Consider the following 26,236-nt stretch of genomic DNA (forward strand, 5'->3'; position numbering starts at 1 on the left):
GGCGGTGGATTTTCCCACTTGTTACACAACTCAGCAGAGATAGGATAACGAGCGAGCATCTTTTTAGACAGGGAGAATTTATTTCCTGGAGAAGATCAGGGTTCCTGACGTATGTCTACTAAATGGTCAGAATGTGGCAAGACTACTTTAGCTACCTTCTGACGTTTGAATTTGTCAGGTTTCTCAGACACAGTAGTGGGATCTACATCATCATCATCATCAATCTGTAGAATCAGCTTAATAGCCTCCACTAGGTCAGGGACATCAACTAGCATTGTAGTTTCCTCATCAGAAGCAACTGTATCAGTGTCTGACGGATCAGTATACTCCCCATCCTTATCAGTAGTATCATCTGAGATATTAGTGGATTGTGAGGAGGCGGCCCGCTTAGCTGACCCCTTGGCCGCAGAGGGACGTGGGGTAGATTTTTGTCTAACCAAAGATTGATTCAATTGTTGTATCTGGGTAGACAGAGTATCCGCCCAGGGCGGATTTACCATAGGGACAATATGTGGCTGCAGTGGCACAGGAGGTCTCATTGGGGGCGTAAGGCGTGTCACAAGCGTATTAAGCATATTTGAGAATGCCGCCCAAGGTGGCTCCTGATTGGCTACAGGAGCTGCGGGCTGACTGGGAGATGTATGGCACATATTACATAGACCATCATTTAAAACTTCCCCCTCAGGCAAATCCTTGGTGCATGCGCTGCATGATGCAGGAGCGTCTGCGGACTTCCCGCCCTTTGTGTTAGACATTAGTGAATGCAACTGCAGAGCGTATTAGTACGATACAGCCAGCGTACAATACCTGTGAATAAATCCCCTACCGTGCGACTGCGCACACAGTACACAAAAACTAGCGACTAAGGCACTCATTCGGAGTTGTTCGCTCGCTAGCTGCTTTTAGCAGCCGTGCAAACGCGAAGCCGCCACCCTCTGGGAGTGTATCTTAGCTTAGCAGAAGTGCGACCGAAAGGAACGCACAGCGGCTACAAAATAATTTTGTGCAGCTTCAGAGTAGCTCCAGACCTACTCCTAGCTTGCGATCACTGCAGACTATTTAGTTCATGTTTTGACGTCACGAACACGCCCTGCGTTTTGCCAGCCACGCCTACATTTCACCAGCCACGCCTGCGTTTTTATCTGGCATGCCTGCATTTTTTCACTCACTCCCTGAAAACGGTCAGTTGACACCCAGAAACACCCACTTCCTGACAATCACTCTGTGGCCAGCAGTGCGACTGAAAAGCGTTGCTAAACCTTGTGTGAAAACTACATCGTTCGTTGTAATAGTATGACGCGCGTGCGCATTGTGCCGCATACGCAGAACTGCCGTTTTTTTGTCTAATCGCTGCGCTGAGAACGAAAGCAGCTAGCGATCAACTCGGAATGAGGGCCTATGTCTGGTAGTAAGTGATTGAGTACACAGTACACAACACTAGCGAATAAATCCGGTATGATGTGACTGGGTACACAGTAGAGTACCCGTTAATCGGTAAATACTGTGACGCACTATATGGACCCTGACGCACCGTGTGTGTGTGTGTGTGTGTGTGTGTGTGTGTGTGTGTGTGTGTGTGTATATACATCCATCTATCTATACACATATACATACATACACACACACACACACACACACACACACACTGTATAACACTGTAGAATCACGGTGTTGATAAATCAGGCGGATTTACTGAGGAGACCTTGCCCTGCAGTCCCGGAGACCAGTCGCAGCTACTGTGGTAAGATGGCGCCCAGCGTCTGAGGGAGTGTAGGGGAGTGTGATGCAGCTCCAGGGTGGGAACACCAGCAGTAGATGGTGCCCGGAGCTGGGGGGAGGGGCTACAGGTCAAGCGCCTTATCCCCTATGCTGGTCCTCACCACCGGGTACTATGGAGCCTTATTAAAGTGGATAATTAGTTATCCGACCTGTGCTCCTCTGCCCTGGTGGATACAGTGGGGTCCCTGCTCGGCCACAGTGTCCACACCAGCGTCGCGGTCCATCTCCTTAGACCACGACCGGGACACGATTTAATGGCAGGTCCCGCTCTTTTACCTCCTTCCTTGGTAGCAGCCACGCGATCCAGGAGAGCGTCTGTGGTGGTGTGCCTAAAAACTGGAGCGTCTCCGCCGCAAGTACCCGGGAACAGAGCCATCGGGAGTATGCAACGCTGCTGGGGAGGTGATGGAGCCGCAGCACAGTACGTCACACTGACATATGAAGTGCTGCAGCCCTTGAAGTCTTCTAAAAAGCTTTTTTCAGGCTGCCTAGCGCAGCCCCCTGTTAAATGACCTGCTTCATGCAGGCACCAACTCTAAAACTGAGCTTACAGTGCCTGGAGGCGGGGTTATAGAGGAGGCACCGCAATGCATTCTGGGACAGTCTAAAGCTTTAGCCTGTTGGTGCCTCTGGATCAAGATCCATCTCTATACCCCAATGTATTCCCTGTGGAACAGAGTGTACCCCGCTGCAGAAATTCAGATTAAAAAAAAAATATATATATATAAATAATAATAATAATAATAATAATTAAATTACAGCTTGTAATGTAACAAAATAGGTAAAAAGCCAAGGGGGGTGTAGTAATATTTATAAACCATGGTACTTGTCCTACATCATCTTGTACTATAAGGGGGATATCCAATTAGCAGTGGTAATTTACCTCTGCTAGTGGATTCGCCAGAGGCTATTCAATTAGCCCCAATGGTGGCACTTATCCGCAACCCTCCCAGGCCTCAGTGAGGTAATGTGATTCAGATATAATAAAACCACGGCAGCCAGGGGTTAATCAGCCAGGCACTGCCATTGCCTTGCAATGAATGCTTCCTCCTGCTGGATAAGGCTTGCAATGCTGGAAGATGGCGCTGTGTAGCTGGTTCTGCGGGAAGGGGTGCACGGACTTCCCAGGGGCGCTCACCGAGCTGAGCGCCCTGCACGGTGTAGGCCGACGTCAGCATTTATTGTGGATTATGCTTCATGTGCCATAATCCCCTCTTAGCAGCACTCACAGCTGCACTAACACGTGGGTCCGTGACTTATCCCAGATCCTGTGTATTATCTGCCGAAAACTGGACATTTTTCGGCCCAAACAAACAGGCTATAATTGAATAGCCCAATAACCATTGGGCTAAAATCGTGAAATCAGCCAAAAAATTCACGTGGCTAATAGGATACCGCCCTAAGTCCTTGTTTTCTGGTTTTGCTCATTTGTTTATGGACTTTGTTAGGCACTGCGGAACCCTTATAACGCCATATAAGTAAACAGTAAGAATATAGTAAGTGTCCACCCTGTGTGTTTCAAGTGTCAAATTTTCTACTAACGCTGTATAACCTTTGCACAACTGATTGTTCAAAATGACAAAGGGCCTAATGGCTAAAACCATGGACCTAATTCTGAGTTGATCGCAGCAGCAAATTTGTTAGCGGTTGGGCAAAACCATGTGCACTGCAGGGGGGGCAGATATAACATGTGCAGAGAGAGCAGCTTTGGGTGGGGTGTATTCAAAGTGAAATCTAAATTGCAGTGTAAAAATAAAGCAACCAGTATTTACCCTGCACAGAAACAAAATAACCCACCCAAATCTAACTCTCTGCACATGTTATATCTGCCCCCCCCCCCCTGCAGGGCACATGGTTTCTCTGACGTCCTAGTGGATGCTGGGGACTCCGAAAGGACCATGGGGAATAGCGGCTCCGCAGGAGACTGGGCACAAAAGTAAAAGCTTTAGGACTAGCTGGTGTGCACTGGCTCCTCCCCCTATGACCCTCCTCCAAGCCTCAGTTAGATTTTTGTGCCCGAACGAGAAGGGTGCATACTAAGGGGCTCTCCTGAGCTGCTTAGAGTAAAAGTTTAAAGTAGGTTTTTTATTTTCAGTGAGACCTGCTGGCAACAGGCTCACTGCACCGAGGGACTAAGGGGAGAAGAAGCGAACTCACCTGCGTGCAGAGTGGATTGGGCTTCTTAGGCTACTGGACATTAGCTCCAGAGGGACGATCACAGGCCCAGCCATGGATGGGTCCCAGAGCCGCGCCGCCGGCCCCCTTACAGAGCTAGAAGACTGAAGAGGTCCGGAAAATCGGCGGCAGAAGACGTCCTGTCTTCAATAAGGTAGCGCACAGAACCGCAGCTGTGCGCCATTGCTCTCAGCACACTTCACACTCCGGTCACTGAGGGTGCAGGGCGCTGGGGGGGGCGCCCTGAGACGCAATAGAAACACCTTATTTGGCAAAAAATACATCACATATAGCTCCTGGGCTATATGGATGCATTTAACCCCTGCCAATTTTTCATTAAAAAAGCGGGAGAAAGGCCGCCGAGAAGGGGGCGGAGCCTATCTCCTCAGCACACTGGCGCCATTTTTTCCTCACAGCTCCGTTGGAGGAAGGCTCCCTGACTCTCCCCTGCAGTCCTGCACTACAGAAACAGGGTAAAACAAGAGAGGGGGGGCACTAATTTGGCAGATAAATATATACAGCAGCTATATCAGGGAAAAACACTTATATAAGGTTATCCCTATATATATATATATATATATATATATATATATATATAGCGCTCTGGTGTGTGCTGGCAAACTCTCCCTCTGTCTCCCCAAAGGGCTAGTGGGGTCCTGTCCTCTATCAGAGCATTCCCTGTGTGTGTGCTGTGTGTCGGTATGTTGTGTCGACATGTATGAGGAGGAAAATGGTGTGGAGGCGGAGCAATTGCCTGTGTTAGTGATGTCACCCCCTAGGGAGTCGACACCTGACTGGATGGTCTTATGGAAAGAATTACGTGATAGTGTCAGCACTTTACAAAAGACTGTTGACGACATGAGACAGCCTGCAAATCAGTTAATACCTGTACAGGCGTCTCAAACACCGTCAGGGGCTCTAAAGCGCCCGTTACCTCTGGTCGACACAGACACAGACACTGACTCCAGTGTAGACGGTGAGGAAACAAACGTATTTTCCAGTAGGGCCACACGTTACATGATCACGGCAATGAAGGAGGTTTTGAACATTTCTGATACTACAAGTACCACAAAAAAGGGTATTATGTGGGGTGTGAAAAAACTACCCGTAGTTTTTCCTGAATCAGATGAATTAAATGAGGTGTGTGATGAAGCGTGGGTTTCCCCCGATAAAAAACTGCTAATTTCTAAAAAAAATTATTGGCATTATACCCTTTCCCGCCAGAGGTTAGGGCGCGTTGGGAAACACCCCCTAGGGTAGAAAAGGCGCTCACACGCTTATCAAAATAAGTGGCGTTACCGTCTCCTGATACGGCCGCCCTCAAGGAACCAGCTGATAGGAAGCTGGAAAATATCCTAAAAAGTATATACACACATACTGGTATTATACTGCGACCAGCAATCGCCTCAGCCTGGATGTGCAGTGCTGGGGTGGCTTGGTCGGATTCCCTGACTGAAAATATTGATACCCTGGACAGGGACAATATATTATTGACTATAGAGCATTTAAAGGATGCATTTCTATATATGCGAGATGCACAGAGGGATATTTGCACTCTGGCATCAAGAGTAAGTGCGATGTCCATTTCTGCCAGAAGAGGGTTATGGACGCGACAGTGGTCAGGTGATGCGGATTCCAAACGGCATATGGAAGTATTGCCGTATAAAGGGGAGGAGTTATTTGGGGTCGGTCTATCGGACCTGGTGGCCACGGCAACGGCTGGGAAATCCACCTTTTTACCCCAGGTCACCTCTCAGCAGAAAAAGATACCGTCTTTTCAGGCTCAGTCCTTTCGTCCCCATAAGGGCAAGCGGGCAAAAGGCCACTCATATCTGCCCCGGGGCAGAGGAAGGGGAAAAAGACTGCAGCAGACAGCCTCTTCCCACGAACAGAAGCCCTCCCCCGCTTCTGCCAAGTCCTCAGCATGACGCTGGGGCCTTACAAGCGGACTCAGGCACGGTGGGGGCCCGTCTCAAGAATTTCAGCGCGCAGTGGGCTCACTCGCAAGTGGACCCCTGGATCCTGCAGGTAGTATCTCAGGGGTACAAATTGGAATTCGAGACGTCTCCCCCTCGCCGGTTCCTGAAGTCTGCTTTACCAACGTCTCCCCCCGACAGGGAGGCGGTATTGGAAGCCATTCACAAGCTGTATTCCCAGCAGGTGATAATCAAGGTACCCCTCCTACAACAGGGAAAGGGGTATTATTCCACGCTGTTTGTGGTACCGAAGCCGGACGGCTCGGTGAGACCTATTTTAAATCTGAAATCCTTGAACACTTACATAAAAAGGTTCAAGTTCAAGATGGAGTCACTCAGAGCAGTGATCGCGAACCTGGAAGAAGGGGACTATATGGTGTCTCTGGACATCAAGGATGCTTACCTCCATGTCCCAATTTGCCCTTCTCACCAAGGGTACCTCAGGTTTGTGGTACAGAACTGTCACTATCAGTTTCAGACGCTGCCGTTTGGATTGTCCACGGCACCTCGGGTCTTTACCAAGGTAATGGCCGAAATGATGATTCTTCTTCGAAGAAAAGGCGTCTTAATTATCCCTTACTTGGACGATCTCCTGATAAGGGCAAGGTCCAGAGAACAGTTAGAGGTCGGAGTAGCACTATCTCAAGTAGTACTGCGACAGCACGGATGGATTCTAAATATTCCAAAATCGCAGCTGATTCCGACGACACGTCTGCTGTTCCTAGGGATGATTCTGGACACAGTACAGAAAAAGGTGTTTCTCCCGGAGAAGAAAGCCAGGGAGTTATCCGACCTAGTCAGGAACCTCCTGAGACCAGGCCAAGTGTCAGTGCATCAATGCACAAGGGTCCTGGGAAAGATGGTGGCTTCTTACGAAGCGATTCCATTCGGCAGATTCCACGCAAGAACTTTTTAGTGGGATCTGCTGGACAAATGGTCCGGATCGCATCTTCAAATGCATCAACGGATAACCCTGTCTCCAAGGACAAGGGTGTCTCTCCTGTGGTGGTTACAGAGTGCTCATCTCCTAGAGGGCCGCAGATTCGGCATTCAGGATTGGGTCCTGGTGACCACGGATGCTAGCCTGAGAGGCTGGGGAGCAGTCACACAGGGAAAAAATTTCCAGGGCTTGTGGTCAAGCATGGAAACGTCACTTCACATAAATATCCTGGAACTAAGGGCCAATTACAATGCCCTAAGTCAGGCAAGGCCTCTGCTTCAGGGTCAGCCGGTGTTGATCCAGTCGGACAACATCACGGCAGTCGCCCACGTAAACAGACAGGGCGGCACAAGAAGCAGGAGGGCAATGATGGAAGTTGCAAGGATTCTTCGCTGGGCGGAAAATCATGTGATAGCACTGTCAGCAGTGTTCATTCCGGGAGTGGACAACTGGGAAGCAGACTTCCTCAGCAGACACGATCTCCACCCGGGGGAGTGGGGACTTCACCCAGAAGTCTTCCACATGATTGTGAACCGTTGGGGAAAACCAAAAGGTGGACATGATGGCGTCCCGCCTCAACAAAAAACTGGACAGATATTGCGCCAGGTCAAGGGACCCTCAGGCAATAGCTGTGGACGCTCTGGTAACACCGTGGGTGTACCAGTCAGTGTATGTGTTCCCTCCTCTGCCTCTCATACCCAAGGTACTGAGAATCATAAGAAGGAGAGGAGTAAAGACTATACTCGTGGCTCCGGATTGGCCAAGAAGGACTTGGTACCCGGAACTTCAAGAGATGCTCACGGAAGACCCGTGGCCTCTACCTCTAAGAAAGGACCTGCTCCAGCAGGGACCATGTCTGTTCCAAGACTTACCGCGGCTGCGTTTGACGGCATGGCGGTTGAACGCCGGATCCTGAAGGAAAAAGGCATTCCGGATGAAGTCATCCCTACCCTGATCAAAGACAGGAAGGATGTAACTGTGCAACATTATCACCGTATTTGGCGTAAATATGTTGCGTGGTGTGAGGCCAGGAAGGTCCCTACAGAGGAATTTCAACTGGGTCGTTTCCTGCAAACAGGACTGTCTATGGGCCTAAAATTAGGGTCCATTAAGGTTCAAATTTCGGCCCTGTCAATATTCTTCCAAAAAGAACTAGCTTCAGTTCCTGAAGTTCAGACGTTTGTCAAGGGAGTACTGCATATACAGCCTCCTTTTGTGCCTCCAGTGGCACCTTGGGATCTCAATGTAGTTTTGGGGTTCCTAAAATCACATTGGTTTGAACCACTCACCACTGTGGACTTAAAATATCTCACATGGAAAGTGGTAATGCTGTTAGCCCTGGCTTCAGCCAGGCGTGTATCAGAATTGGCGGCTTTATCCTATAAAAGCCCTTACCTAATTTTTCATACGGATAGGGCAGAATTGAGGACTCGTCCTCAATTTCTCCCTAAGGTGGTTTCAGCATTTCACTTAAACCAGCCTATTGTGGTGCCTGCGGCTACTAGGGACTTGGAGGATTCCAAGTTGCTGGACATAGTCAGGGCCCTGAAAATATATGTTTCCAGGACGGCTGGAGTCAGAAAATCTGACTCGCTGTTTATCCTGTATGCACCCAACAAGCTGGGTGCTCCTGCTTCTAAGCAGACGATTGCTCGTTGGATTTGTAGTACAATTCAGCTTGCACATTCTGTGGCAGGCCTGCCACAGCCAAAATCTGTAAAAGCCCATTCCACACGGAAAGTGGGCTCATCTTGGGCGGCTGCCCGAGGGGTCTCGGCTTTACAACTTTGCCAAGCAGCTACTTGGTCAGGGGCAAACACGTTTGCTAAATTCTACAAATTTGATACCCTGGCTGAGGAGGACCTGGAGTTCTCTCATTCGGTGCTGCAGAGTCATCCGCACTCTCCCGCCCGTTTGGGAGCTTTGGTATAATCCCCATGGTCCTTTCGAAGTCCCCAGCATCCACTAGGACGTCAGAGAAAATAATAAGAATTTACTTACCGATAATTCTATTTCTCGGAGTCCGTAGTGGATGCTGGGGTTCCTGAAAGGACCATGGGGAATAGCGGCTCCGCAGGAGACAGGGCACAAAAGTAAAGCTTTTACAGGTCAGGTGGTGTGTACTGGCTCCTCCCCCTATGACCCTCCTCCAGACTCCAGTTAGGTACTGTGCCCGGACGAGCGTACACAATAAGGGAGGATTTTGAATCCCGGGTAAGACTCATACCAGCCACACCAATCACACCGTACAACTTGTGATCTAAACCCAGTTAACAGTATGATAACAGAGGAGCCTCTGAAAGATGGCTTCCTAAACAATAACCCGAATTAGTTAACAATAACTATGTACAAGTATTGCAGATAATCCGCACTTGGGATGGGCGCCCAGCATCCACTACGGACTCCGAGAAATAGAATTATCGGTAAGTAAATTCTTATTTTCTCTATCGTCCTAAGTGGATGCTGGGGTTCCTGAAAGGACCATGGGGATTATACCAAAGCTCCCAAACGGGCGGGAGAGTGCGGATGACTCTGCAGCACCGAATGAGAGAACTCCAGGTCCTCCTTTGCCAGGGTATCAAATTTGTAAAAATTTTACAAACGTGTTCTCCCCTGACCACGTAGCTGCTCGGCAGAGTTGTAATGCCGAGACCCCTCGGGCAGCCGCCCAAGATGAGCCCACCTTCCTTGCGGAATGGGCCTTAACAGATTTAGGCTGTGGCAGGCCTGCCACAGAATGTACAAGTTGAATTTTGTTACAAATCCAACGAGCAATCGACTGCTTAGAAGCAGGTGCACCCAACTTGTTGGGTGCATACAGTATAAACAGCGAGTCAGATTTTCTGACTCCAGCCGTCCTTTAAATGTATATTTTTAAGGCTCTGACAACGTCCAACAACTTGGAGTCCTTCAAGTCGTCTGTAGCCGCAGGCACTACAATAGGCTGGTTCAGGTGAAACGCTGATACCACCTTAGGGAGAAAATGCGGACGCGTCCGCAGCTCTGCCCTATGTCGAATGGAAAATTAAATAAGGGCTTTTATAAAACAAAGCCGCCAGTTCAGATACTCTCCCGGCCGAAGCCAGGGCCAGTAACATAGTCACTTTCCATGTGAGATATTTCAAATCCACATTCTTTAGTGGTTCAAACCAATTGGATTTGAGGAAATCTAAAACTACATTTAGATCCCACGGTGCCACCTTAGGCACCACAGGAGGCTGTATATGCAGTACTCCTTTGATAAAAATCTGGACCTCAGGGACTGAGGCCAATTCTTTTTGGAAGAATATTGATAGGGCCGAAATTTGAACCTTAATAGATCCCAATTTGAGACCCATAGACAATCCTGATTGCAGGAAATGTAGGAAAACGACCCAGTTGAAATTCCTCCATCGGAGCACTCCGCTGCTCGCACCACGCAACATATTTTCGCCAAATACGGCGATAATGCTTCGCGGTGACTTCCTTCCTTGCCTTTATCAAGGTAGGAATGACTTCTTCTGGAATGCCTTTTCCTTTTAGGATCTGGCATTCAAACGCCATGCCGTCAAACGCAGCCGCGGTAATTCTTGAAAAAGACAAGTACCCTGCTGAAGCAGGTCCCTTCTCAGAAGTAGAGGCCACGGATCGTCCGTGACCATCTCTTGAAGTTCCGGGTACCAAGTCCTTCTTGGCCAATCCGGAGCCACTAGTCTTACTCCTCTTTGCCGTATAATCCTCAATACCTTTGGTATGAGAGGCAGAGGAGGAAACACATATACCGACTGGTACACCCAAGGTGTTACCAGCGCGTCCACAGCTATTGCCTGCGGATCTCTTGACCTGGCGCAATACCTGTCCAGTGTTTTGTTGAGGCGAGACGCCATCATGTCCACCATTGGTTTTACCCAACGGTTTAATAGCATGTGGAAAACTTCTGGATGAAGTCCCCACTCTCCCGGGTGAAGGTCGTGTCTGCTGAGGAAGTCTGCTTCCCAGTTGTCCACGCCCGGGATGAATACTGCCGACAGTGCTATCACGTGATTCTCCGCCCAGCGAAGGATCCTGGCAGCTACTGCCATTGCCCTCCTGCTTCTTGTGCCGCCCTGTCTGTTTACATGGGCGACTGCCGTGATGTTGTCCGACTGGATCAACACCGGTCTTCCTTGAAGCAGAGGTTCCGCCTGGCTTAGAGCATTGTTGCTCTTAGTTCCAGAATGCTTATGTGAAGAGACTTTTTCAGGCTCGACCACACTCCCTGGAAATTTCTTCCCTGTGTGACTGCTCCCCAGTCTCTCAGGCTGGCCTCCGTGGTCACCAGGATCCAATCCTGCATGCCGAATCTGCGGCCCTCCAATAGATGAGCCTCCTGCAACCACCACAGAAGGGATACCCTTGTCCTCGGCGACAGGGTTATCCGCAGGTGCATCTGAAGATGCGACCCTGACCATTTGTCCAACAGATCCCTTTGCATGGAATCTGCCGAAAGGGATTGCTTCGTAAGAAGCTACCATTTTTTCCCAGGACTCTTGTGCATTGATGTACAGACACCTTTCCTGGTTTTAGGAGGTTCCTGACCAGGTCAGATAACTCCTTGGCTTTTTCTTCGGGAAGAAAAACCTTTTTCTGAACTGTGTCCAGAATCATCCCCAGGAACAGCAGACGAGTTGTCGGCATTAATTGGGATTTTGGAATATTCAGAATCCATCCGTGCTGCTTTAGCACCTCTTGAGATAGTGCTAAACCCATCTCTAGCTGTTCTCTGGACCTTGCCCTTATTAGGAGATCGTCCAAGTATGGGATAATTAATACGCCTTTTCTTCGAAGAAGAAATATTATCTCGGCCATTACCTTTGTAAAGACCCGAGGTGCCGTGGACAACCAAACGGCAGCGTCTGAAACTGATAGTGACAGTTTTGTACAACGAACCTGAGGTACCCCTGGTGTGAGGGGTAATTGGAACGTGGAGATACGCATCCTTGATGTCCAAGGATACCATAAAGTCCCCTTCTTCCAGGTTCGCTATCACTGCTCTGAGTGACTCCATCTTGAACTTGGACTTCTTTATGTACAGGTTCAAGGACTTCAGATTTAGAATAGGCCTTACCGAGCCATCCGGCTTCGGTACCACAAAAAGAGTGGAATAATACCCCTTCCCTTGTTGTAGAAGAGGTACCTTGACTATCACCTGCTGAGAATACAGCTTGTGAATGGCTTCCAAAACCGTCTCCCTTTCTGAGGGGGACGTTGGTAAAGCAGACTTCAGGAAACGGCGAGGTGGCTCTGTCTCTAATTTCAACCTGTACCCCTGAGATATTATCTGCAGGATCCAGGGATTTACCTGCGAGTGAGCCCACTGCGCGCTGTAATTCTTGAGACGACCGCCTACCGCCCCCGAGTCCGCTTGCGAAGCCCCAGCGTCATGCTGAGGCTTTTGTAGAAGCCGGGGAGGGCTTCTGTTCCTGGGAAGGAGCTGCCTGTTGCTGTCTCTTCCCTCGTCCTCTGCCTCGTGGCAGATATGAATAGCCCTTTGCTCTCTTATTTTTAAAGGAACGAAAGGGCTGCGTTGAAAGGTCGGTGCCTTTTTCAGTTGGGGAGTGACTTGAGGTAGAAAGGTGGATTTCCCGGCCGTAGCCGTGGCCACCAAATCCGATAGACCGACCCCAAATAACTCCTCTACGCATCGCCTGTCCACTGTCGTGTCCATAAAGCTCTTCTGGCCGAAATGGACATAGCACTTACCCGTGATGCCAGTGTGCAGATATCTCTCTGTGCATCACGCATATAAAGAAATGCATCCTTTATTTGTTCTAACGACAGTAAAATATTGTCCCTGTCCAGGGTATCAATATTTTCGATCAGGGACTCTGACCAAACTACCCCAGCACTGCACATCCAGGCAGTCGCAATAGCTGGTCGTAGTATAACACCTGCATGTGTGTATATACCTTTTTGGATATTTTCCATCCTCCTATCTGATGGATCTTTAAGTGCGGCCGTCTCAGGAGAGGGTAACGCCACTTTTTTTTTAATGAGCGTGTTAGCGCTTTGTCCACCCTAGGAGGTGTTTCCCAGCGCTCCCTAACCTCTGGCGGGAAAGGGTATAAAGCCAATAACTTCTTTGAAATTAGCAGTTTTTTATCGGGGCACCCCACGCTTCATCACACACGTCATTTAATTCTTCTGATTCGGTAAAAACTACTGGTAGTTTTTTCACACCCCACATAATACCCTGTTTAGTGGTACCTGTAGTATCAGCTAAATGTAACATCTCCTTTATTGCCAAAATCATATAACGTGTGGCCCTACTGGAAAATACGGTTGATTCGTCACCTTCACCACCGGAATCAGTGCCTGTGTCTGGGTCTGTGTCGACCGACTGAGGCAAGGGGCGTTTTACAGCCCCTGACGGTGTTTGAGGCGCCTGGACAGGCACTAATTGAGTGTCCGGCCGCCTCATGTCGGCAAACGACTGCTTAAGCGAGTTGACGCTATCCCGTAATTCCACAAATAAAGGCATCCATTCTGGTGTCGACCCCCTAGAAGGTGACATCCTCATATTTGGCAATTGCTCCGCCTCCACACCAATAACGTCCTCATACATGTCGACACACACGTACCGACACACAGCAGACACACAGGGAATGCTCTATACGAAGACAGGACCCACTAGCCCTTTGGGGAGACAGAGGGAGAGTCTGCCAGCACACACCAAAAAGCGCTATATATGACAGGGATAGCCTTATGATTAAGTGCTCCCTTATAGCTGCTTTTATATTAATATATTGCCATTTATTTTGCCCCCCCTCTCTGTTATACCCTGTTTCTGTAGTGCAGTGCAGGGGAGAGACCTGGGAGCCTTCCTGACCAGCGGAGCTGTGACAGAAAATGGCGCCGTGTGCTGAGGAGATAGGCCCCGCCCCTTTTCCGGCGGGCTCGTCTCCCGCTATTTAGTACATTTAGGCAGGGGTAAATATCTCCATATAGCCTCTGGGGCTATATGTGAGGTATTTTTAGCCTTTTTAAAGGTTTTCATTTGCCTCCCAGGGCGCCCCCCCCCCAGCGCCCTGCACCCTCAGTGACTGCCGTGTGAAGTGTGCTGAGAGGAAAATGGCGCACAGCTGCAGTGCTGTGCGCTACCTTAAGAAGACTGCAGGAGTCTTCAGCCGCCGATTCTGGACCTCTTCTTGCTTCAGCATCTGTGAGGGGGCCGGCGGCGTGGCTCCGGTGACCATCCAGGCTGTACCTGTGATCGTCCCTCTGGAGCTTCATGTCCAGTAGCCAAGAAGCCAATCCATCCTGCACGCAGGTGAGTTCACTTCTTCTCCCCTCTGTCCCTCGTTGCAGTGATCCTGTTGCCAGCAGGAATCACTGTAAAATAAAAAACCTAAGCTAAACTCTCTAAGCAGCTCTTTATGAGAGCCACCTAGAATTGCACCCTTCTCGGCCGGGCACAAAAATCTAACTGGAGTCTGGAGGAGGGTCATAGGGGGAGGAGCCAGTACACACCACCTGACCTGTAAAAGCTTTACTTTTGTGCCCTGTCTCCTGCGGAGCCGCTATTCCCCATGGTCCTTTCAGGAACCCCAGCATCCACTTAGGACGATAGAGAAAAGAATTTACTTACCGATAATTCTATTTCTCATAGTCCGTAGTCGATGCTGGGCGCCCATCCCAAGTGCGGATTGTCTGCAATACTTGTACATAGTCATTGTTACAAAAATCGGGTTATTATTGTTGTGAGCCACCTTTTCAGAGGCTCCTCTGTTATCATGCTGTTAATTGGGTTCAAATCACAAGTTGTACGGTGTGATTGGTGTGGCTGGTATGAGTCTTACCCGGGATTCAAAATCCTTCCTTATTGTGTACGCTCGTCCGGGCACAGTATCCTAACTGAGGCTTGGAGGAGGGTCATAGGGGGAGGAGCCAGTGCACACCAGCTAGTCCTAAAGCTTTTACTTTTGTGCCCAGTCTCCTGCGGAGCCGCTATTCCCCATTGTCCTTTCGGAGTCCCCAGCATCCACTACGGACTATGAGAAATAGAATTATCGGTAAGTAAATTCTTATTTTTGCTCAACTGCTAACAAATTTGAGGCTGCAATCAACTCGGAATGACCCCCCATGTGCACTGCAGGGGGGGCAGATATAACATTTGCATAGAGTTATGGTGCCCATACACTTGTGCGATGCCCATCGCACCGGCAGTTCAGGTGCAATGAAATCGCACATAACTACCAAAGATATTACCATGCGATAGATCGCATGGTAATCACGGGCACGTCACCGCCGAGTGGGCACGGCCTCTGCCCGCTCTCGGCGGGAGCCCATTGCGCATCGCAATGCGATATATTGCATGTGTTTTTAAAAACACGTGATCGCACTGCGATGCGATAAATACTAAGGGCAGCACATATCTTGAGACGCGAGATTAGACCAGCGTGCCCGCGCATCGCGTCGCATGGTACCTAAAATGTGCATACAATCCTTCGATTTATCTCACAGATGCGGTCGAAATCAAAGGATAGTACCATAAGATTTGTGTGGGTTATTTTGTTTCTGTGCAGGGTAAATACTGGCTGCTTTATTTTTACACTGCAATTTAGATTTCAGTTTGAACACACCCCACCCAGATCCATCTCTCTCTGCACGTGTTACATCTGCCTCCCCTGCACTGCACATGGGGGGTAATTCCAAGTTGATCGCAGCAGGAATTTTGTTAGCAGTTGGGAAAAACCATGTGCACTGCAGGGGAGGCAGATATAACATATGCAGAGAGAGTTAGATTTGGGTGTGGTGAGTTCAATCTGCAATCTAATTTGCAGTGTAAAAATAAAGCAGCCAGTATTTACCCTGCACAGAAACAAAATAACCCACCCAAATCTAACGCTCTCTGCACATGTTATATCTGCCCCCCCTGAAGTGCACATGGTTTTGCCCAACTGCTAACAAAATTCCTGCTGCGATCAACTTGGAATTACCCCCATGGTTTTGCCTATTAGCTAACAAATTTGCTGCTGCAATCAGGTCTGAATTAGGCCCAAAATCTGGTGCCTATGCCCGCTTTGCCGCCCTATTTCATGCCCAAATCCTTGTTGGTCAAGGCAAAATGCTTTCTAAATTAGTGTAAGGGACACTTTTGTTGTTTATACAATGTTAACTTAGTGATCTAAACTTATTTCATTGTTTTAATAGAACATGTTCTGGATAAGAGGCTGGAGCTGAATAATTAGTGAATAATAAGAATTTACTTACCGATAATTCTATTTCTCGGAGTCCGTAGTGGATGCTGGGGTTCCTGAAAGGACCATGGGGAATAGCGGCTCCGCAGGAGACAGGGCACAAAAGTAAAGCTTTTACAGGTCAGGTGGTGTGTACTGGCTCCTCCCCCTATGACCCTCCTCCAGACTCCAGTTAGGTACTGTGCCCGGACGAGCGTACACAATAAGGGAGGATTTTGAATCCCGGGTAAGACTCATACCAGCCACACCAATCACACCGTACAACTTGTGATCTAAACCCAGTTAACAGTATGATAACAGAGGAGCCTCTGAAAGATGGCTTCCTAAACAATAACCCGAATTAGTTAACAATAACTATGTACAAGTATTGCAGATAATCCGCACTTGGGATGGGCGCCCAGCATCCACTACGGACTCCGAGAAATAGAATTATCGGTAAGTAAATTCTTATTTTCTCTATCGTCCTAAGTGGATGCTGGGGTTCCTGAAAGGACCATGGGGATTATACCAAAGCTCCCAAACGGGCGGGAGAGTGCGGATGACTCTGCAGCACCGAATGAGAGAACTCCAGGTCCTCCTTTGCCAGGGTATCAAATTTGTAAAAATTTACAAACGTGTTCTCCCCTGACCACGTAGCTGCTCGGCAGAGTTGTAATGCCGAGACCCCTCGGGCAGCCGCCCAAGATGAGCCCACCTTCCTTGCGGAATGGGCCTTAACAGATTTAGGCTGTGGCAGGCCTGCCACAGAATGTACAAGTTGAATTTTGTTACAAATCCAACGAGCAATCGACTGCTTAGAAGCAGGTGCACCCAACTTGTTGGGTGCATACAGTATAAACAGCGAGTCAGATTTTCTGACTCCAGCCGTCCTTTAAATGTATATTTTTAAGGCTCTGACAACGTCCAACAACTTGGAGTCCTTCAAGTCGTCTGTAGCCGCAGGCACTACAATAGGCTGGTTCAGGTGAAACGCTGATACCACCTTAGGGAGAAAATGCGGACGCGTACGCAGCTCTGCCCTATGTCGAATGGAAAATTAAATAAGGGCTTTTATAAAACAAAGCCGCCAGTTCAGATACTCTCCCGGCCGAAGCCAGGGCCAGTAACAGTCACTTTCCATGTGAGATATTTCAAATCCACATTCTTTAGTGGTTCAAACCAATTGGATTTGAGGAAATCTAAAACTACATTTAGATCCCACGGTGCCACCTTAGGCACCACAGGAGGCTGTATATGCAGTACTCCTTTGATAAAAATCTGGACCTCAGGGACTGAGGCCAATTCTTTTTGGAAGAATATTGATAGGGCCGAAATTTGAACCTTAATAGATCCCAATTTGAGACCCATAGACAATCCTGATTGCAGGAAATGTAGGAAAACGACCCAGTTGAAATTCCTCCATCGGAGCACTCCGCTGCTCGCACCACGCAACATATTTTCGCCAAATACGGCGATAATGCTTCGCGGTGACTTCCTTCCTTGCCTTTATCAAGGTAGGAATGACTTCTTCTGGAATGCCTTTTCCTTTTAGGATCTGGCATTCAAACGCCATGCCGTCAAACGCAGCCGCGGTAAGTCTTGAAAAAGACAAGTACCCTGCTGAAGCAGGTCCCTTCTCAGAAGTAGAGGCCACGGATCGTCCGTGACCATCTCTTGAAGTTCCGGGTACCAAGTCCTTCTTGGCCAATCCGGAGCCACTAGTCTTACTCCTCTTTGCCGTATAATCCTCAATACCTTTGGTATGAGAGGCAGAGGAGGAAACACATATACCGACTGGTACACCCAAGGTGTTACCAGCGCGTCCACAGCTATTGCCTGCGGATCTCTTGACCTGGCGCAATACCTGTCCAGTGTTTTGTTGAGGCGAGACGCCATCATGTCCACCATTGGTTTTACCCAACGGTTTAATAGCATGTGGAAAACTTCTGGATGAAGTCCCCACTCTCCCGGGTGAAGGTCGTGTCTGCTGAGGAAGTCTGCTTCCCAGTTGTCCACGCCCGGGATGAATACTGCTGACAGTGCTATCACGTGATTCTCCGCCCAGCGAAGGATCCTGGCAGCTTCTGCCATTGCCCTCCTGCTTCTTGTGCCGCCCTGTGTTTACATGGGCGACTGCCGTGATGTTGTCCGACTGGATCAACACCGGTCTTCCTTGAAGCAGAGGTTCCGCCTGGCTTAGAGCATTGTAGATTGCTCTTAGTTCCAGAATGCTTATGTGAAGAGACTTTTTCAGGCTCGACCACACTCCCTGGAAATTTCTTCCCTGTGTGACTGCTCCCCAGCCTCTCAGGCTGGCCTCCGTGGTCACCAGGATCCAATCCTGCATGCCGAATCTGCGGCCCTCCAATAGATGAGCCTCCTGCAACCACCACAGAAGGGATACCCTTGTCCTCGGCGACAGGGTTATCCGCAGGTGCATCTGAAGATGCGACCCTGACCATTTGTCCAACAGATCCCTTTGCATGGAATCCGCCGAAAGGGATTGCTTCGTAAGAAGCTACCATTTTTTCCCAGGACTCTTGTGCATTGATGTACAGACACCTTTCCTGGTTTTAGGAGGTTCCTGACCAGGTCAGATAACTCCTTGGCTTTTTCTTCGGGAAGAAAAACCTTTTTCTGAACTGTGTCCAGAATCATCCCCAGGAACAGCAGACGAGTTGTCGGCATTAATTGGGATTTTGGAATATTCAGAATCCATCCGTGCTGCTTTAGCACCTCTTGAGATAGTGCTAAACCCATCTCTAGCTGTTCTCTGGACCTTGCCCTTATTAGGAGATCGTCCAAGTATGGGATAATTAATACGCCTTTTCTTCGAAGAAGAAATATTATCTCGGCCATTACCTTTTGTAAAGACCCGAGGTGCCGTGGACAAACCAAACGGCAGCGTCTGAAACTGATAGTGACAGTTTTGTACAACGAAACTGAGGTACCCCTGGTGTGAGGGGTAATTGGAACGTGGAGATACGCATCCTTGATGTCCAAGGATACCATAAAGTCCCCTTCTTCCAGGTTCGCTATCACTGCTCTGAGTGACTCCATCTTGAACTTGAACTTCTTTATGTACAGGTTCAAGGACTTCAGATTTAGAATAGGCCTTACCGAGCCATCCGGCTTCGGTACCACAAAAAGAGTGGAATAATACCCCTTCCCTTGTTGTAGAAGAGGTACCTTGACTATCACCTGCTGAGAATACAGCTTGTGAATGGCTTCCAAAACCGTCTCCCTTTCTGAGGGGGACGTTGGTAAAGCAGACTTCAGGAAACGGCGAGGTGGCTCTGTCTCTAATTTCAACCTGTACCCCTGAGATATTATCTGCAGGATCCAGGGATTTACCTGCGAGTGAGCCCACTGCGCGCTGTAATTCTTGAGACGACCGCCTACCGCCCCCGAGTCCGCTTGCGAAGCCCCAGCGTCATGCTGAGGCTTTTGTAGAAGCCGGGGAGGGCTTCTGTTCCTGGGAAGGAGCTGCCTGTTGCTGTCTCTTCCCTCGTCCTCTGCCTCGTGGCAGATATGAATAGCCCTTTGCTCTCTTATTTTTAAAGGAACGAAAGGGCTACGGTTGAAAGGTCGGTGCCTTTTTCAGTTGGGGAGTGACTTGAGGTAGAAAGGTGGATTTCCCGGCCGTAGCCGTGGCCACCAAATCCGATAGACCGACCCCCAAATAACTCCTCTACGCATCGCCTGTCCACTGTCGTGTCCATAAAGCTCTTCTGGCCGAAATGGACATAGCACTTACCCGTGATGCCAGTGTGCAGATATCTCTCTGTGCATCACGCATATAAAGAAATGCATCCTTTATTTGTTCTAACGACAGTAAAATATTGTCCCTGTCCAGGGTATCAATATTTTCGATCAGGGACTCTGACCAAACTACCCCAGCACTGCACATCCAGGCAGTCGCAATAGCTGGTCGTAGTATAACACCTGCATGTGTGTATATACCTTTTTGGATATTTTCCATCCTCCTATCTGATGGATCTTTAAGTGCGGCCGTCTCAGGAGAGGGTAACGCCACTTGTTTTGATGAGCGTGTTAGCGCTTTGTCCACCCTAGGAGGTGTTTCCCAGCGCTCCCTAACCTCTGGCGGGAAAGGGTATAAAGCCAATAACTTCTTTGAAATTAGCAGTTTTTTATCGGGGCACCCCACGCTTCATCACACACGTCATTTAATTCTTCTGATTCGGTAAAAACTACTGGTAGTTTTTTCACACCCCACATAATACCCTGTTTAGTGGTACCTGTAGTATCAGCTAAATGTAACATCTCCTTTATTGCCAAAATCATATAACGTGTGGCCCTACTGGAAAATACGGTTGATTCGTCACCTTCACCACCGGAATCAGTGCCTGTGTCTGGGTCTGTGTCGACCGACTGAGGCAAGGGGCGTTTTACAGCCCCTGACGGTGTTTGAGGCGCCTGGACAGGCACTAATTGAGTGTCCGGCCGCCTCATGTCGGCAAACGACTGCTTAAGCGAGTTGACGCTATCCCGTAATTCCACAAATAAAGGCATCCATTCTGGTGTCGACCCCCTAGAAGGTGACATCCTCATATTTGGCAATTGCTCCGCCTCCACACCAATAACGTCCTCATACATGTCGACACACACGTACCGACACACAGCAGACACACAGGGAATGCTCTATACGAAGACAGGACCCACTAGCCCTTTGGGGAGACAGAGGGAGAGTCTGCCAGCACACACCAAAAAGCGCTATATATGACAGGGATAGCCTTATGATTAAGTGCTCCCTTATAGCTGCTTTTATATTAATATATTGCCATTTATTTTGCCCCCCCTCTCTGTTATACCCTGTTTCTGTAGTGCAGTGCAGGGGAGAGACCTGGGAGCCTTCCTGACCAGCGGAGCTGTGACAGAAAATGGCGCCGTGTGCTGAGGAGATAGGCCCCGCCCCTTTTCCGGCGGGCTCGTCTCCCGCTATTTAGTACATTTAGGCAGGGGTAAATATCTCCATATAGCCTCTGGGGCTATATGTGAGGTATTTTTAGCCTTTTTAAAGGTTTTAATTTGCCTCCCAGGGCGCCCCCCCCCCCAGCGCCCTGCACCCTCAGTGACTGCCGTGTGAAGTGTGCTGAGAGGAAAATGGCGCACAGCTGCAGTGCTGTGCGCTACCTTAAGAAGACTGCAGGAGTCTTCAGCCGCCGATTCTGGACCTCTTCTTGCTTCAGCATCTGTGAGGGGGCCGGCGGCGTGGCTCCGGTGACCATCCAGGCTGTACCTGTGATCGTCCCTCTGGAGCTTCATGTCCAGTAGCCAAGAAGCCAATCCATCCTGCACGCAGGTGAGTTCACTTCTTCTCCCCTCTGTCCCTCGTTGCAGTGATCCTGTTGCCAGCAGGAATCACTGTAAAATAAAAAACCTAAGCTAAACTCTCTAAGCAGCTCTTTATGAGAGCCACCTAGAATTGCACCCTTCTCGGCCGGGCACAAAAATCTAACTGGAGTCTGGAGGAGGGTCATAGGGGGAGGAGCCAGTACACACCACCTGACCTGTAAAAGCTTTACTTTTGTGCCCTGTCTCCTGCGGAGCCGCTATTCCCCATGGTCCTTTCAGGAACCCCAGCATCCACTTAGGACGATAGAGAAAAGAGGCTAACTTCAGCCTCATACCCCATCATCCAATTCTGCCACATATTACGCTCCTTTATTCTCCCTGCATCCACCATTTAATCTGATGTTACATCAGTATGCTCTCACCTGAAGCTCTGGCCAGCGCTCTGCAGTGCTTTATCTGGCAGCAGAATGATGCGGGAGGATAGTGTAGTCAGTGTGCAGTGGTCCCGGGCGGAGTGAGCTGCTGTCCTGCCTGCTCAGTGTCACCCCCAATAGTAAGAAGCTGCTTCTGACTTTCAGAAATCAGTGATCCTCCTATCTCTCAGCTCTCACAGGAACAGTGCTGCGCGTGGGAATGAGGCTCTGTGTGAGCAGCATCTGATTGGTCCAATCATATCATGGGTTGCTCATCACTGGGCAGAGCTGACTCTCCCTGGGTCCTAACACCCTCTTATATCAGCACTGGCAGTGAGTGAATACATTTCCAGCAGACTGGAGTTTCCTAAACTCTGGCATTACAGTCCAGGTTTTAAGGCTGTCCATGCATGAGTCTAGATGGTTAAATCAAATGGATTGAGGTACTAATTAAGTCACATGTGCTCAAGCTTGGATATCCTTAAAACCAGGACTGTAACGACAGAGATTAGTTAACTCAAGTTTATTATTCTTTGTAGAACCAGGGCCGAAACTAGGATTTTTGGCGCACACACACACACACACACACACACACACACACAGAGTAGACAATCAGCACCATCAGGGTACATCCAGCACACATCCCCTAGGACAGAGGTTCTCAAACTCGGTCCTCGGGAGCCCACACAGTGCATGTTTTGCAGGTAAACCAGCAGGTGCACAGGTGTATTAATTACTCACTGACACATTTTAATAGGTCCACAGGTGGAGCTAATTATTTCACTTGCGATTCTGTGAGGAGACCTGCAAAACATGCACTGTGTGGGCCCCCGAGGACTGAGTTTGAGAACCTCTGCCCTAGGATAATGCACAAAGGAACACAAGAAACCTAACATGCACCTCAGATAGAGTATTGTGGGGGACTGGCCAACTGCTGAAGGACTACAAAGCCCAGTATGCCAGGCAGGACCTAGCACCAATTAAAGAGGAGGCGTACTAACTTTCTGGGGAGGGGACACACACAATGTGGGTTATCCTGGCTGCAGAGAGGAGTCCCTAGTACTGGCTGGTGTAAAACTGATATAAGCCATGCAATCACTGTATCACACACACTGGGGGGAGGACTCCAACTGGCCAACTGCTGTAGACCTACAAAGCCCTGCATGCTAGTCAAGTCCTCGGAGCACTCTTTGGGAAGCAGCATCTGTCATGGCATATAGAGACCTCACCTCAGTGCCCAGACTAATTATTGGCTGCTGCTGCTTCCTCTCACCCTGTCCTCCTCTGGTGGAACTGCCGTAGAGGAAGAGGGAGACGCTGAGGACCAGGGCCGGGGGCAGACCTAGTTTACACAGGCACAGTAGTGTGTGAACGGCCACCCCCGCCCCATTCATAAGTCTTCTTATGAATGAGACGGGGGAGTCTTCGGAAGTAGGTAGCCCCTTAGGGCCCTGTCCTCCTCTGGTGGAGCTGCGTGCGGGAAGGGGGTGGCGCTGGGGAAAAGACCTGGGGGCAGACATCGCTTACACAGGACAAGGAGTGTGTGAGCGGCCATGGACCAGTGCTTGGGAAATGAAAGGGGGCATCTGGAGAGTCCTTGGTCACTGCCCCTGCACCATTCATTAGCGTTCTAGTTGCCGGGGAGGGGGGAGTTTAATTGGTGGTGCTGGGGAGCGGGTACCTGCAGTGAGGGTTCCGGCAGAAGGTAGCCCCTTAGAGCTGAGAGGAAGGAGGGGAGGCAGAGTACCCATCTCTGCACCCTCTCAGATTCTGCACCCGGGACACATACTCATTTCTTTAACACTATTTTTTATTTTAATTACATCTCATTTTTGTATAACTTTCTTTGTAGCTTTGGCTTCTTAATACTAATCTATTAAGATTATAATTTTTTCACTGGTGTGCTGCACTGGGCTTTCTGGCTTATGCTGATTTTTGGGGTGCTACGCCTTACACCTAGATATAGCACTAGGGACCCCCAATATATAGAGAGGCCTTTGACACGGCTTGGGGGCTTAAACATACGTTTGCGCAGATATATGTAACCAAGATCTCTGAATTCCAAGATATTGTGTGGGATTTAAATCTGGTTTTGATTATCCTTTATTTATATGGCGCCACAAGGGATCTGCAGTGCCCATTACACAGTACATAATCAAATGAGCAAACAAGAAAACAGCACTTATAGTTCAAGACAATATAGAACAGGTATAGAAATCCCGGGGTTAGGTGCCATCAAAGGGAGTAAGCAGAGCCGGCCTTAGGTATAGGCAAACTAGGCAATTGCCTAGGGCATTTGGTATGCTTAGGGGCACCAGCAGCTTCTGCTGATTAAAATGATATGCGGCATGCCTATATTGTGTGTGTGACTGCGGCAGTATCTGCATACGAAATGCTATGTTGCAGTGTATTCCTGGAAATCACTGTAATGTAGCATTTCGTATGCAGATACAGCCGCAGTCGCACACAGAATATAGGCATGATGCATATCATTTTAATCAGCAGAAGCTGCTTGTGCAAACTAGCCACATAGCAATGCAAATAAGATGCATTTTCATAAACAAAAGGCGCCCGACGTTAGCAGAGCTGCCAGCTGACTCATGCCAGGCATCTCCTGCAGAACTAGTGGCGGTGCTAGGGGGCACCAGCCAAAATCTTGCCTAGGGCATCATATTGGTTAGGGCCGGCTCTGGGAGTAAGGAGTACAAGATAGTGTAAGTAAGAAAAGGAAAGGCACATGAGGAAAGAAGTCCCTGCTCTTGCGAGCTTACAATCTAAAAGGTGTGGTGCTAACAGACCAGAGTGACACAGAAGGGGTAGACAGTGAGCAAAAACAAGAGGGTTAGGAGGAGAGTTCGCTGGGTTTGGTGAAGAAGTGGGTCTTGAGAGCCCGTTTGAAGTTCTGTAGAGAGGTGGAGAGTCGGATGGGGAGAGGTAGAGCATTCCAGAGATAGGGAGCAGAGAGAGCAGTGGGATAAACTGTGTCAGAGGGGGTAAGCAAAGTTTTAGTGATGGCTAGGAGATGCAAGGAGTTTGAGATGAATAGGTCATGACCAGTTTATTATAGACAGATTTGGCATTCCAGAGGGCACAGGAGAGAGGGAGAGAGTCTGAGGGAGTGATGTGAATGAGATTATCAGGGTTGCTGTAGCAATGAGGTGAGATGGATTTAGAAGACATGGATACAGAGGATGTAGTGAAGATGTAGTGAGGGTGCTGGCTCCTGGACTAGGAAGGGACACTGCAGCAGTTGAGCATGGAGGGAGTAAATTGTGGTACAAAGGGATATGAGGTGAGGTAGGGAGGAGTGAGGGAGCAGGGCAGAGTGGTGGACGATTGGGCCCATGGTAGGGTAGAGGTGAATGACAGAGGGATGTCAGGGGAGAAGTGGAAGTGAGGCAGTGGAGTGGATGGGAGACAAAGGAGGGTAGAAAGAAGGAAATGTAGGAGACTAGGGGAGAAGGATAGAGGTGGGAGCAGGGGACAGAGAAAAGGATAGGGCAGAGTGTTGGGGGTGATAATGACAAGCTAGACATGCTGTAGTGTGGATGAGGTAAATAGTATAAATGTGGAAATAGGAGTGGTGGTTGTAAGATAAACAGATTAGTAGAATTGCAGAAATGCAGGTGAAAGTACAGTGTTGGAAGTGTTTTTTTTTCCGGCTTAGAAAAACCACTCCCTTTCAAGCACCTGAATAATATCACTAAGCTAATTGAGCATCTGCCACTATATATGATTATTACATACTTGCCTCCTCTCTCTGGATCACTGGTAGACACGCACCTTTATGGAGGGTTCTCCTGGACCCTCCGGGGTAATAGGCCTCCTTCTTTAATCCTGGTCCCTTCCCCACTGATCTTGGTAAGACCACGACATTGCAGTTATCTACAAATAGCATCATTGTGGCCTACCCCCACTGCGCAGTGCCATGATTCACACCATGATGACACTAATGTCAGGGTAGGTAGGTCCAAAAAGTAGACAAGTATAGGTCTCTATAATTACACGCATGATGACATGAGTAATAACATACTTGAGAAGTTTCATACAAAACAAAAAAAAAAAAACTTTAATTCAGTTAAGCTGGGTACACACGGGATGATGTGCATACGTTGCAACATTATCAGCGTTGGGACCAGGCGGTGGGGCCGGCATTGGCAACTGCATACACCAATGGTTCTCAAACTGTGTGCCGTAGCACCCTGGGGTGCTTGGGGCACTTGCAGGGGTGCCTTGAATTGGTGGTCCAGAACCAATTCAAATTATTTCTGATCAATGTAATAGGCAAAACCAGTGCTGGTGGCTGTCATTCATAAAATATGTGAACAAAACAAACAGAAGCAAATCTTATCCCTCACCACATAACTGACCATAAGGATGACATATAAACACAATTTACTTAATTTAATATTTCTTTCTAAACTTCTCAATAAGACGCTT

At 48.9% G+C, this 26,236-nt stretch overlaps 2 protein-coding genes across 2 annotated transcripts in view; one reads left to right on the top strand and one right to left on the bottom strand.

Moving 5' to 3' along the window:
- Window positions 1-22,091, bottom strand: part of LOC134957184 (E3 ubiquitin/ISG15 ligase TRIM25-like) — a 41,989-nt gene extending 19,898 nt beyond the window's left edge. Inside the window, exon 1 of the mRNA XM_063938879.1 lies at window positions 21,806-22,091. The gene's annotated coding sequence lies outside the window, so the exon portion shown is untranslated. The remainder of the gene's footprint in view (window positions 1-21,805) is intronic.
- The window catches only part of BEST4 (bestrophin 4), a 203,935-nt gene that overhangs the window by 127,429 nt on the left and 50,270 nt on the right, over window positions 1-26,236 (top strand). The window lies entirely within an intron of this gene.

The sequence above is a fragment of the Pseudophryne corroboree genome, chromosome 9, assembly GCF_028390025.1.
Source record: "Pseudophryne corroboree isolate aPseCor3 chromosome 9, aPseCor3.hap2, whole genome shotgun sequence".
Lineage (NCBI taxonomy): Eukaryota > Metazoa > Chordata > Amphibia > Anura > Myobatrachidae > Pseudophryne > Pseudophryne corroboree.